This window comes from Pelophylax lessonae (assembly GCF_965119305.1).
Source record: "Pelophylax lessonae genome assembly, chromosome: 1".
In the NCBI taxonomy this organism is placed as follows: domain Eukaryota; kingdom Metazoa; phylum Chordata; class Amphibia; order Anura; family Ranidae; genus Pelophylax; species Pelophylax lessonae.
In genome coordinates this window covers 475,951,924-475,966,940 of record NC_138768.1, presented here as the reverse complement: position 1 = coordinate 475,966,940, position 15,017 = coordinate 475,951,924, and the positions used below count along the sequence as shown (strand labels likewise).

The 15,017-nt window shown below is 43.7% G+C and overlaps 1 protein-coding gene across 1 annotated transcript in view; it reads right to left on the bottom strand.

Moving 5' to 3' along the window:
- Positions 1-14,532, bottom strand: part of MATK (megakaryocyte-associated tyrosine kinase) — a 94,531-nt gene extending 79,999 nt beyond the window's left edge. The window contains exon 1 of the mRNA XM_082257111.1: positions 14,516-14,532. The gene's annotated coding sequence lies outside the window, so the exon portion shown is untranslated. The remainder of the gene's footprint in view (positions 1-14,515) is intronic.
- Positions 14,533-15,017: the final 485 nt, after the last annotated feature.

Below are 15,017 nucleotides of genomic sequence, written 5' to 3'. Positions count from 1 at the left end.
TCAATGACAACTTTGTGTAAAAAAATATATATATATTTTTTTTAGTCATTTTTCAAACACCTGTGACAAAAAAATGAAATATTTAATGAGCCCAACATGCCACTCAGGACATTCCTTAGGATGTCTACTTTCCGAAAAGTGGCAATTTGGCGGGGGGGGGGGGGGGTTGTACTGCCCTGCCATTTTAGCACTTCATGAAATGAGATAGGCAGTCAGAAATAAAGCTGCGTAAATGCCAGTATTTACACCATAGTTTGTAGACGCTATAACTTTTGCGCAAACCAATAAATCACTGAGATTTTTTTTGTCAAAGACATGTAGCTAAATACATTTTGGCCAAAATATATGACATAAATTGAGTATATTGGATATTTTTTAAAAGACAAAGTTGAAATTGTCATTTTTCCTCAAAATTTTTGCTTATTTTTATATTAATATCGCAAAAAATAAAAAGCGCAGAGGTGATCAAATACCACCAAAAGAAAGCTCTGTTTGTGGGAAAAAAAGGACGCAAATTTCGTTTGGGTACCACTTTGCATGACCGCACAATTGTCAGTTAAAGTCACGCAGTGCAGAGTTGCAAAAAGTGGTCTGGACGTAAAGCAGGAAAATCCTCCGGTGGTAAAGTGGTAAAACATGTGGACAGTTGGAACTAGGATAGCTTTACATTTGTTCTTGTCTTTGTATGGAATACAAGCAACTATCCTTAACCACTTTAGCCCGGAAGATTTGGCTGCTCAATGACCAGGCCACATTTTTCAACTTGGCACAGCGTGACTTTAACTGACAATTGGGCGATGCAATGCTGTACCCAAACAAAATTTACGTCCTTTTTTTATCACAAACAGAGATTTCTTTTGGTGGTATTTGATCACCTCTGCGCTTTTTATTTTTTGTGATATTAATAAAAAAAGAGCGAAAATTTTGCGAAAAATTGACATTTTCTACTTTGACAGTTAAAAAATATCCAATATATTCAATTTCTGTCATATATTTAGGCCAAAATGTATTTAGCTACATGTCTTTGACAAAAAAAATTCTCAATGAGCGTATTTTTATACACTTTAAGACCGGAAGATTTTACCCACTTCCTGACCAGGCCATATTTTGCGATTCGGCACTGCGTTATTTTAACGGACAATTGCGCGGTCGTGCGACGCTGTACCCAAATGAAATGTATGTCCTTTTTTTTCCTACAAATAGAGCTTTCTTTTGGTGGTATTTGATCACCTTTTCGATTTTAAATTTTTGAAAAACAGAGCGACAATTTTGAAAAAAAAACAATACTTTTCACTTTCTGATATATAACATTTGCTTAAAAATGTACCATATAAATCATACGTTACAAAAGTGCGCTAATATAACCAAGAAAACAAAAATGTCCATATGTGAAAACAATTGAAATCAACAACTGAATAAAAGTCTTTGCATCCAAAAAGGAATGTTCTCAAATCAAGGAAAACCAACTGATGAATGGTAAGTATTTAGAGAGTGATGAAAGGTGGGTGTAACCTCTTCCCAAACAGCATTCCAAAAAAGTGACTTTTTAAAAAAGCATATACTTTTGTGATGATACCCAGTGATAGGAGTGGACTCTTACCACATTCAAGAGAGATGAAAGCGTGTGATGTGATAGCCAATAATCCAAATGGTCAGATAGATGGAATGGAATCCCAAATGGAATGGATCAATCGTCAGCTTCTCGGTTGGGGGGATCTATAGGCTTCCAGGGATAGGGATGCCACCAAGGAGATCATACCAAAGAGAAGAAGGGACTAATAATGCATTACCTCCAAATTTATTGATAAAATGAAGTGGAATTACACTTACAAGATCCAAAACGATAAACAGCATACACTTAATGAAGTCACGGTCGCCTGCAGTGCGATCCGAGACATATAGCAGCACGGCTGGCTCCCCCGTCGCGTTTCCACTGATGAGTCGGCTTCTGGGACTGGAGCTAAAGCCGTGCTGCTGTCATCTCTCTTAAATACATAAATGAATGGAGAATTCCGGAGTGGCCGCGGCGGTAGACCCGGAAGTGCTGTGACGCACTTCCGGTATTGTTACCAACCTATCATAATGGTCACTAGCAGGAAGCACTTCTCGTGACACCGGACCATGAAAGTAAATACTCTTCACAATCTTCCTGTGTCTAGATTGTCTCTCAGAGCTCAATCTCAGAAGTCCATCTCTATTTCAGCATCCTAGGAGGCTCCTAGAAAGAAGCAAAAGACCATATAGACCACCAATGTATTGCGGATGCTTTTTAGAGATAAAAAATAATTTAAACATGAATTTAAAACCTTTAATGTTTAAAAAGATCATCATGGGATAAAAATCCTCAAACTGATGAGTGTTGTATAATAGCATTTAAAAGAAAAAAGAAAAGAAAGAAGAAATATATAACATTCCCCCCCAAAAAATTAAAAAATCTAAATGTTTTTAACATTTTAGGCCAATTTTTCTGCTACATATTTTTGGTAAAAAAAATTGTAATAAGCGTATTTTGATTGGTTTGTGCAAAAGTTATCGCGTTTACTAACTACGGGAAAGATTTGTAATTTTTATTTATTTTTTTACTAGTAATGGTGGTGATCTGTAATTTTTTGTGGGACTGTGACATTGCTGCGGACAGATCGGACCCCTAACTGACATTTTTGACACTTTTGGGGGGACGAGTGACATTACTACAGTAATCAGTGCTAAAAATATGCACTGTTACTGTAATAATGACACTGGCAGGGAAGGGGTTAACACTGTTGGTGATCAAGGGGTTAAATGTATGCCTCATGCTTACTGACGTGTGTAGGGGGGTTACATAGTTACATAGTTAGTGAGGTTGAAAAAAGACATCAGTCCATCCAGTTCAACCTATGATGTGTGTGTGTGTTTGCTTTTAGCCGTACATTGTATACCCCTGTATGTTGTGGTCTTTAAGGTGTCCATCTAACAGTTTTTTGAAACTATCAATGCTCCCTGCTGATACGACTGCTTGTGGAAGAGAATTCCACATCCTTACCGCTCTTACAGTGAAGAACCCCTTACGCACTTTAAGGTTAAACCGCCTTTCCTCTAGTTTTAGTGAGTGGCCACGAGTCTTATTGTATCTCCTTTCTCTGAATAGTTTGTTCCTTATGCTCGGGTCGCCAGTACAGTATTTGTACATTGATATCATATCCCCCCTCAATCGTCTCTTCTCCAGAGAGAATAAGTTCAGGGCTTGTAGTCTTTCTTCATAGCTGATGTCCTCCATCCCCCTAATTATTTTTGTTGCCCTTCTCGGGACTTTCTCCAGTTCCAGCACATCCTTTCTGAGGACCGATGCCCAGAACTGGACAGCATACTCCAGATGTGGTAAGACCAGAGTCTTGTAGAGCGGGAGAATAATCTCATTATCTCTGGAGTGAATCCCCTTTTTTATACATCCCAGTATTCTGTTGGCTTTGCTTGCTGCGGCCTGGCATTGCATGCCACTGCCAAGCCTGTTGTCTACCAGTACCCCTAAGTCCTTTTCCATCCTAGACTCACCCAGAGGTTCCCCCCCTAGCGAGTAGCTTGCTTTCTGGTTTCTGGCCCCCAAGTGCATTACTTTACATTTTTCAACATTAAATCTCATCTGCCATGTAGTTGCCCACTCCGTTATTTTGTTCAGGTCCGCTTGCAAGGTTTCCACATCCTGCATAGAAGATATTGGCATGCCTAATTTAGTATCATCCGCAAATACTGAGATTGTACTAGATATCCCCTCCTCTAGATCATTTATGAATAAATTAAACAGGATTGGTCCCAGGACAGAACCCTGGGGGACCCCACTTTCCACACCCGCCCAATCCGAGTACTCCCCATTAATCACCACCCTCTGTACTCTCCCCTGGAGCCAGTTTTCTATCCAGGTACTCACCTTATGGTCCATACCTATCTTCCTTAGTTTGTACAGTAAGCGTTTGTGGGGAACGGTGTCGAAGGCCTTTGCAAAGTCCAGATACACCACATCCACAGGCTTACCTTTATCTAGGTGGCAGCTCACTTCATCATAGAAGGTTAATAGATTGGTTTGGCACGAACGATTTTTCATGAATCCGTGCTGATTAATACTTATAATACCGTTTTCATTACTAAAGTCTTGTATGTGGTCCCTTAACATCCCCTCCAATATTTTGCAGACTACAGATGTTAGGCTGATCGGCCTATAGTTACCCGGGATATATCTCGGCCCCTTTTTAAATATTGGTACCACGTTGGCTTTTTTCCAATCAGCTGGCACCATACCCGTCTGTAAACTATCCTTAAAGATCAAGAATAATGGTCTGGCAATCACCTGGCTGAGCTCTTTAAGAACCCTCGGGTGCAAGCCATCCGGTCCCGGGGATTTATTTATGTTAAGCTTCTCTAGTTTAGCTCTAAGTCTATCTTCTGTTAGCCATGGCGGCACTTCCTGAGGTGTATTATTTAGTTCGGCCTTACAAGCTGGGTTCGTGTAGACCCCCGATTCCTTTGTGAAGACTGAAGAAAAGAAATTATTTAACACTTCCGCCTTTTCTCTGTCCTCAGTGGCCATTTTTCCTTTATCATCTTTTATGGGGCCAATGTGTTCTGGCCTCGCTTTCTTACTGTTTATATACTTAAAGAACTTCTTGGGGTTCTTTTTACTCTCCTCCGCTATATGTCTCTCGTGTTCTATTTTAGCCGCCCTAATTTCATCTTTACATTTCTTATTACACTCTTTATAATGCTTAAATGCTGCCACTGACCCCTCAGTCTTGTATTTTTTGAAGGCCTTTTCTTTAGCTCTAATATACATTTTTATGTTGGAGTTTAGCCACCCAGGGTTTAGTTTTGTTCTTTTAAATTTATTTCCCAGTGGAATGCACTGGCCCACCCCCTTGTTAAGTATGCTCTTGAAGCACTCCCATTTTTCCTCCGTGTTCTTTGTTCCCAGGGTTCTATCCCATTTTATATTTTCTAGCAGTGAGCGCAGTTTAGGGAAATTGGCTCTTTTGAAATTCAGCGTCTTAATATTACCCTTGTGTTTCCTATTACTGTAATTAATACTGAAACCAATTGACCTATGGTCACTGCTCCCTAAGTTTTCCCGTATTTCTATATCCGTGAGCAGGTCTGCATTGTTGGTAATCAGTAGGTCAAGTACCGCATTGTTTCTTGTCGGTGCATTCACCATCTGACCCATGAAATTGTCCTGCAAAATATTTAGGAACTGCCTAGCCTTGGCTGAGTGCGCGGTTCCTTCTGCCCAGTCTATATCCGGATAATTAAAGTCCCCCATTATAATGACATTTCCCATCCTTGCTGCCAATCCTATCTGTAACATGAGGTCCGCCTCCCCCTCCTCACTCTGGTTGGGGGGCCTATAGCATACGCCCAATATTACCTTCCCCACCGTGCCTTCCCTTTGAAGCTCTACCCATAGGGATTCTGCCTCGTCCATAGCTCCATTATTAATATCATCCCTCATATTTACCTGTATACTGTTCTTAATATACAGACATACCCCTCCCCCTTTTTTACCCTCTCTATCCCTGCGATAAAGGGAATACCCCTGAATGGTCGCCATCCAATCATGAGAGCTGTCGAACCAAGTCTCAGTTATCCCCACAAAATCTAAGTCCTCCTCAAACATCAGCAGCTCCAGCTCTCCCATCTTGTTGGCCAGGCTTCTGGCATTGGTATACAAGCCTCGTAATTTAGATCGGTTACATTTATCCTCATTTGATGTTTTTAGGCTGCTCTCTTGATTTTTCCCCGTACCCACCCTGGGTTTAGGAGCTCCGAACACCCTACCGCTAATGCCCCAATTTCTGCCCTCTGAATCTTGCTTTCCACTGGCTAATTCTACATCTGTACCCTCCCCCCCATTCCCTAGTTTAAAAGACCAAGACAGAGATTGCAGGTTCAGCTATGCTGAATCCTGTGATCTGTCCCTGTCTGTCACAGAGAAGATCCGCCCGATTTGTTTACACAAGTGGGCGGATCTGCTCACTCTTTCCCCTCCGATCGGGGAGGAGAGACGGTGATCGCCGCCTCTCCTTCTCCGGCCAGACTCCCGCTGTGTCTAAACACAGCGGGAGCAGGCCTCTGGCGGCGTGCGCGACCCTGAGACAGGCAGGAGTGCAGTGACGTAGGCCTACGTTGCTGGACACAGGGCTGCCACTGTGCCGCATTAGCAGCACAGTGAGCAGTCGGAAAGTGGTTAACAGAAACAAATCAATAACTCTTTAATAAAACATAAAAGTCTATCTATTTTTCAATTAAAATAAAATTGCACCTTCTAATTTAAACAAGGTATTAATTTGAAAAAGTGCACAAATTATCCTCAGTTTTATTTTTAATTTTTTTACCACCCAAAAACCTTCCCTGTCTAGTGAGAAAAATGGGCTTTTAATTGTCCAGTAGTTTGAATCTTGGCTTAAACTGAGTTACTGCCATTCTCATGCACATATGTAGGTGCTCACTAGTGAGCCTGGAACGATACTTGGTTTTAATAATGTTCATAGTGGAGAAAGCAGACTCGCAGCTGTATGTAAATCCAAACATGGTCAAGGTGTGTTGTGCTACCTTGATTAGACAAGAGAAATCAGTCTCAGGCACAGTCTGTAGCCAGAAGTTAGCAGGATCAGTTCCTCCAAAGTGCTCTCTTATGCCTCGTACACACGTACCGATCGTCGGCCGACCGATCGGCCGTCTTTTGTCCAGGGCTGTCCTGTCCGCTGAAAAGTGCAAAAGACTGCACAAGGATTTTGTCCGCCGACTGCAGAAGTGATGTCATGTGATGGTTAACTTTCCCTGTGTTTTTTCTTCTCTGAGCATGCCCGGTCTTGCAAATCTGCTGATTGTCGGCCGAATTCTGTACTGACTGGCGAACAATAGGCCGTTCAGGTGTTGGCCAACAAAAATTTTAATGCCTGCACGACAGATTCTTTTCAGCCGAAAGTGCGCTGTCGGCTGTCGGAAGCATCATACTATCAAGCCTACAATAGGCCGATCGGTCGCCGGCCGAATATTTACGGCCGACAATCGGTACGTGTGTACGGGGCTTTAGTGCAACATTTGTTTGCAGATCAATAAGTTCTGTCTGTAGAGATCCCTCATGTGCCCACTTGAAGGTCTGCATCACTTCCTTTGAAAACACTCTGACATCTTTAATGAGAAATGGATTGTGGATGAGCAAGAGGGTCTGCTGTCCAAGACTGAAGCCGTCAAAGCTTTTACTGAAGTTTACAATCAGTTTATCTATGAAATCAACAAAAGGAGATACATCTCTCTTTCCTTGAATCTGTTCTTTCACCTTTGTGAAATGCAAGCACTCTCCTTGAAGATCTTCTTTAAACAAATCCAGTTTTCTCTGGAAGGAGTGGACAGTGGTCATCAAATCACAGATGGAATTATTCTTGCCCTGGAGCTTTAAATTGAGTTCATTAAGGTGTGATGTTATGTAGGAAGGTTTGCAGGCCTATGGCCTGAGGTGGGTCTTTCATTAGTACCGGTAATCTCTCCAGCCCATGTGAGCTGTGACCCTGGGTGTGACAACTGAAGCAGCGACAACTCCGGCATCTTTGTTTGTGGTTTTTATTGGAATAAAGGGGATGGGAGAAGGGAATATGTGGGATACTCCTTGAGGCTTGAACTAATTACAATTGGGACTTTACTTCTGAAATGCCCGTTGGCGCTTCCTTGACGCCAGCCAACACTCACTGACACTGAGAACACTCTGTAGAACAGAAGAAGTGCTGAATCCTCGACTTACAGTCCAGAAGATCCAAGACTGAGAGCTGTAGAACTCCTCACACTGCTGTGCTGTGAAAGTTATTGAATACTTTCCCCCAGTCTGGCACAGCTTGAGGTAGTATGTAGTAGAACTCTGTATAGCTGTCACTGTAACTGGCATGCTCTGAATGTGCCCCCTTTGACCTCAAACTCTTCAGGGTCCACTGACTAGGTACCCCCCCTCTGTAGCTTCAGGGTCCTCAACCTAGGTACCCCCTTTACAGCTAGCTGACACTGGATCCCAGAAACTCTTCCGGAGTGGTCCCCTTTAACTATAGGCAGACCCCCAGGGGAAATCCTCAGTACTCACGGCCTGTGTAGGCTTTCCTGGGACTGGACCCCTCTCTCTCCGCAGGCTCTCGACACACCGGATCCCCTCAGCTCAACTAAGCACTCTCTGGACACTCAGGCGACACCCTGAGACATCCACCTTCCTCAGACAGGAGGAGAGACAGCCGCATTCTCCTTCCTGGGACTCTGCTCCCACCAAAGACACTGTGCCACTCACCCCCCCCCCAAACTTATACCCACGCCCAGAATACCTTGTAGCATAATCTGCCTTCGGGGTAGTTACAAGCTGGGATGTGTCCCCTGATTGGGCTTCCCACACTGCCCTATGAGAAACCTCTCACGGGAGCCAGTAGGGATACTTCTCCCCTCAGCAGGCACATCTGGAAGCCCTGACACCCTAGCTAAATAAATCCCAGCCCTGCTGTTAGGCAGACAAGGCCCACTATACATTCACCTAGCACCTACCTGTAGGGTGCTACATGTTATGTCCACTAGGAAAGCAATATTATCCATTGTGCTCTCATCTTGTAAAAACAGTGAAAACTGTTTTGCTTTCTGGCTTTTGAGTTGTACTAAGAAAGCTGCTACTTCTGTTAGAATGGACCAAAAGCGTTCCAATACACTGCCTTTTTTCAACCATCTAACATTGTTGTGAAGTAAAAGGTCATTTGCATTTGCCTCAACTTCTTTAAGAAACTCTCTTAGTAAACGATGTTGATGGGATGAGGATACCCTGAGGAAGTTGATGAGTTTCATCATTGTGTCCATGATTTCTGCAAACTTTTCTGATAGAATGGCACACAGGACAGTCTGGTAAATGATGCAGTGGTAAGCAATAAGGTCAGGGTTGTCCTTTTTCAGTCGTGCCACAGCTCCTTTCTCCTTTCCTAACATGGCAGGGGCTCCATCTGTGGTGACTGAGACCATTTTTTTCAGATCTACTTTCCTCTTTTTCAGAATCTCCCTAATAGTCTCATATATGTCTTCTCCTCTTGTATGTGTCTCAAGTGGTGTTACACCTAACATGTTCTCACAGTTCTTTTGCTTCTTTGTGAAAACATCTTACATACACAAAAAGCTGGGCATTATCAGTTATATCTGTTGATTAATCAATGGCTAAAGAAATGCATACTGCACTCTGAATAGCTGCATCAAGTTGTGCCAATACATCCTCTGTTAATATTTCAGTCTTTTTTGTTGCCGTTGACGCTGATAGTGGGATTTGGTTGATTTTTTCACACAGTTCTTTTTGTTTACCCTCAAGTAAAGTTTCAGCAACAGCATTAAAGCACTCCTTAACAAATGTACCGTCGGTAAATGGTCTTTTGTGTTGCCCCAAAATCCATGCTACTTTAAGTTAACATTAATTTCCACGCTGTAAATGAATATGAGAGGACTTTGGTGGATCTATCATACTGGGCTCTTAGTTCAGTTATTTAATGTGCCCTCACCTTGGAATGCTGTGGATATGTTTGCTCAAATGAACCAGGTTTTGTTTTGTAGGGGCGCTTCACATTGCTACTTTTTATTATCACCACAGTTTTGCAACAAATGAGACGAATTGGTTTTAAACTTCCCATAGGAAGAATAAACATATATTGGTCTGTCCATTCATCTTTACAGGCTCAGCTTTCAGCGTCTACCTTCCTTTTCTTAGCAAAAGCCATGCTCTCTGGTGCTTTTGCTATTATTTCCTCCACACACTTTGGTAATACTCTGTAAATGTCCCCATTAGTGTTCCCCCTTACATCAGTTGCCCCTATCAGAGTAATTCATTACAATATGTGCCCCAATCAGACAACCCCCATAAATCATTTGCCACTATCAAAGTACTACCTCAGGTATTCCGATCAGAGTGCCCACTTACATCAGGTTTCTGCAATGGATAGCCCTCTTACATCTGGTGTCTCCCATTAGTGTTCTCCCTTACATCTTTTGTCGTCATCAGAGTACCCCATTACATAAGGTTCCCCATCACATAGAGCATCCTCTTTAGAGTGGGCCCTTACATCAGGTGTCCCCATCACATCAGGTTTTCCCATCAGAGTGCCCTTTTGTTTAGGTGTGCTCATCAGAGTGCCCCTTTACATCAGTTGTCTCCATCACAGTGTTCCTTTACATCAGGTGTCCTCATCACAGTGGCCCCTTACATCAGGTGTCCCCATCACAGTGCCCCCTTACATCAGGTGTCCCCATCACAGTGCCCCCTTACATCAGGTGTCCCCATCACAGTGCCCCCTTACATCAGGCATTCCCATCAGAGTACCCCCTTCCATCAGATATCCCCATCAGTGTGCCTCCTAACATAAATTGTACCTATCAGAGTGCCCCTCAACATAAAATGTGCCCATCGGCATGCCCCTTAACATAAAATGTGCCCATTAGTGTGCCTCTTAACATAATTTAAGTGATATGCTGATGGGCACATTTTATGTTAAGGGGAACTCTAATGGGCACATTTTATGTTAAGGGGACTCTGATGGGCACAAGAAAATGTGCCCATCACAGTTCTCCTTAACATCAGGTGTCCCCATGACAGTGCTGCTTTACATTGGGTGTCCCCATCACAGTGCCACCTTACATCAGGCATTCCCATCGGAGTGCCCCCTTACATCAGGTGTCCCCATCACAGTGCTCCTTTACATCAGTTGTCTCCATCACAGTGCCACCTTACGTCAGACATTCCTTTCAGAGTACCCCCTTACATCAGTTGTCCCCATCAGTGAGCCCCCTTAACATAAATTGTGCCCATCAGAGTGGCCCTTAACATAAAATATGCCCATCAGTGTGCCTCATAGCATAACTATGCCCATCAGCGTGCCCCTTAACATAAAAAATGCCCATCAGCATGCTCCTTAGCATAAAATTTGCCCATCAGCGTGACCCTTAACATAAAATAAGGGGCACGCTAATGGGCACATTTTATGTTAGGGGCGTTCTGATGGGGAGAACAAAATGTGTCCATCAGCGTGACCCTTTGCATAAAATTTGCCCATCAGTTTGACCCTTAGCATAAAATTTTCCCATCAGCATGTCCCTTAACATAAAATAAGGGGCACGCTGATGGGCACATTTTATGTTAGGGGGCACTCTGATGGACACATTTTGTGTTAAGGGGCATGCTGATGGGCAAAACAAAACGTGTCCATCAGCATTGCTCTTAACACAAAATATGTCCATTAGAGTGCCCCTTAACATAAGATATGCCCATCAGTGTGCCCCTTAACATAAAATGTGCCCATCAGTGTGACCCTTAACATAAATATGCCCATCAGCGTGCCCCTTAGCATAAAATTTGCCCATCAGCGTGACCCTTAACATAAAATAAGGGGCATGCTGATGAGCGCATTTTATGTTAGGGGCGCTCTGATGGGTACATTTTATTTTATGGGGCACTCTAATGGGCACAACAAAATGTGCCTATCAGTGTGCCCCTAACAAAATATGCCCATCAGTGTGCACTTTATAAAATATTCTCATCAGCAATCCCCTTTAAAATGTGCCCCACATACCTTTGGGGCAGGAGTCAGCAAGCTGCAGGGGGCGTAAAATGCAAGATATACCTCTCAAAGTGTGAGAGCCAGGAGCCACGAGCAGCAGGGGAACGAGGTGCGCACATGATGTCATGCCCCAACTCGCAGCCTGGCTGAGAGTGAGAGCCAGGAACCGCAGTCAGGAGGAGGGGGCGGGCACGCACGTGATGTTACGCCCCAACTCGCGGCCCGGCTGGGAGTGAGAGGCGGAAGCTGCAGTCAGAAGCAGGGGGGCGAGCGCAAACACAGGACGTCACTGGTTGCTGGGACACCCGCGGCCCCAGCAAACCAATGACTGCTCATAGGTAGCGGCCTGACGGTCCAGGCGGAAGCATCGTGCGGTCTGTTCTTGGACCGTGGGCCGCCTTTTAATGATGGCTGTTCTAAGCCATTTACAGCTACTTCTTCCACATCCTCTGCCCAATCCTGAACCAATATGGGGGGCCTCAGGTGAGGGGGCTCTATCATGTTTCCACCCTCCTTGTGACGCTGAAGCAATCATGCCAGCAGTTTTTCCCTCAAGGTCGGCTAAAGCTGATGCCAAATCATCCTTAGTGACGTAGGCTGAGACAGAAGCACTAGATGTGGCCACTATGCTTGACAACCGTAATGGCTCAGATTGGCCAGTCGCTCCTGGCCTCTCAGGGGAGGTTAACACAGAGGATGCACGGCTAGGATCTTCCAATCCTGATGGTGGCACACTTGTGCCCCTTCCCTCTGTGCCCCCCCCTCCACCCCTTTTCAAGGAGGACATTGCTCTAGTCAAGCAAACTTGAAGTACTTACTTTAGTGTACTGAAAGCTTGTGCCAAGCTGTAACAGATTATCACACACAGTTATCCCAAAGTAACAGAACCTATCAGTGCCTGTAAACATCCCGCACACAGTGACTCATGCACCCAGCTGCAGCTGCTGTGCGTCCCATCCAGCTTCTGACAGAAGCTCACACCGCTGGGAACACTCCTCAAATACCGTCTCCGCCCCTTACTGCGCATGTGCGGCGTGCAACATAATTAAAGTGAACTTACCTTTCCCGCTACAGAATTCTGCCTATAAGTAAAATCTAATTTTCACGCATCACGGCGGGTTCTGTCACTTGTCAACCTTCAAGGACCGGGTCCCCCTAATTTTTGGGGCCACTCCCTTTGGACCTGTAGGGCACCTTGCCCAAATGCTTTTGGAGTTAGTCTTACCAAGGGTCCAGATCCCAGGGTCCAGCGTCCAAGAGGGTGGCATTACAGGCAATACCTCCTTTCCCTTTACGGAGACTCAGGTACCTCAGGAGACTCAGGTACCATCTTTTTAGGCTTCCTCTTTCAGATGGATCTAATTGCCAATCCCCTTGGATCCAGAGATCTTAACCGGGATTGTAGCATAATCTTTTTTTTTTCTTCTTTAAAAATATGGTTAGCTTCTCCAACCAAGACATTGGCGAAAATAACTGAGCTACTTCCTGTACGGGAGGGGTTTTATAGCGGGAGACTTCCTGTCTTTTGGTTGCAAGAGTCCATTCACCTATAGGTGGCGTATAACCCAGATAGTAATTATTATGGCTGCTCTGTGCCCCGTGATGTACGATAAAGAATGAGATTTTTCATTTATCCTCAAAGCCTTATTCAGTTTAAAATACTGCAAGCAGTAAACCTGCAAGGGATGCCTTAATGCATGGTGCAATGAGAGACATACAGTATTTGCTGTTGGGTGTGAGATGTGATAAAAACAACATCAAATCAGGTGGATCGGAAATATAAACAGAGATTAAGGAGGACTTTGAAAATTACTAAAGCAGATGCAATCTTTATTATTTTATTATTCTGCTGTTATCCAACATTTATTTTATTTTAATAGTTCTAGGTTCTAAATAGAAATTGAAAAAAAAAATCAATTTGTGTAACCCCCCAGTCCCAGTTTCACTGAGACAAGGGATGCAGGAAAGGGGCAAATGTGTGAACTGCCCAGTGGGTAGGATAGCATTTTCTGCAGGCATTCACAATCCACAATTTACTTTGATGCATATCATAACTCCCAACTCAGAGGCTTGCAGCAGACAGTCCAGCAGCAATGGGGACAATGGCAGAATCAGACAAACTGGGTCATACACAGGAAGACGGATCAGGTGCAGATGCATAGGCAGGAGCGAAGTCAGGATACAGGTCGAGTTGGAAACAGATTAGTGGATCAGCAACAAGAGGCACAGGCAGAAGTGAGGTCAGAGGCATGCTGGGGTCAGTGCAGGTGGAGTTCAGGAGTAGGCAAGACAGGACGGGTCGTTAACAGTAACTAGATGCAGAGTAACAGTTTGCAGGTTTGCATGGGAACGCTGTAGATAAGACAGCACTAAAGCATAGCACAGGCTCAGTTTAAATAGCCCGCTTGGCACCAATGCGAGCAACAGATGTACATGTGCCCATTTCCTACGTGCATGTAAAGGAACATGGAATAGTCTGTGCCTTTGCACAGGACGCAATCCAGAGGAGTCATACTGTCTACTGGTATGCCCTTCCTGACAAAAATGTTTACCTAGATCTGACCGTTGGGGCATCTGGTGATTGCTTACGTCCAGCAACTCAAGTCTCACTGTTATATGGGGCTGTGTGCCAAGGCTGGGGATAAAAAGAGGCAGCAGGAGACATCCCCATAGAATTCCTTAGGTCTGTAATGGGCAGGTGCAGCCAGAATGTAAACAATTATTGGATTTAATGCCCATTGGATATAAGAAAGTATGCATCTGTGGAGGGAGAGGGTGGGTAATTTAGGTCAGGGTGAAAAATGTTAATTCATAAGTGCCCTTTGTTTTAAAGTGCATTAATCCTTCCATGAAACCTTTAATAACCACTGAATAAAGCATTAGCATAAACATGAAAAATACCATGACTACAGTAAAATTTAAGAAAGTAAAGATCTTACCTGGCATATGCTTATTATAGTAACAAGATCACCTTTTTGATATGCCAGCTCCTGTGACTTAGAATTGGCAATGGTGTTACCCATTTTTGTGATACACTGCATCCCGGGTATTAGAGTTCTCTGCAACAAATAACAGAAATGGAATATACAGCATTATGGTCAGTACTTTGTAACTATTTCAATTAATAACTGTTTTGATAAACTTATCCCTGGGCCAATAAACTGGCATCTTGGACATGTATTAGTCCCAGTATGAATACCATCCAGATAAATTCACATCAATATCTTTTCCTAGAATAAGTTCATAATCTAATGTTCATACCACACCTAAATCCATGCTAGGGTAATTGGGGAGGGAATTCAATTCAGTTGCATATATGGGTTTGCTTTTTAAATGGAGGGGGAAAGCAGGGCACAAGGAGGGCACCCACAAAGACACGTAGGTGTTAAGCATAGGTTTCCCTATGCTTAACTTAAAAGAATAAGGAAAAATATAACAGCA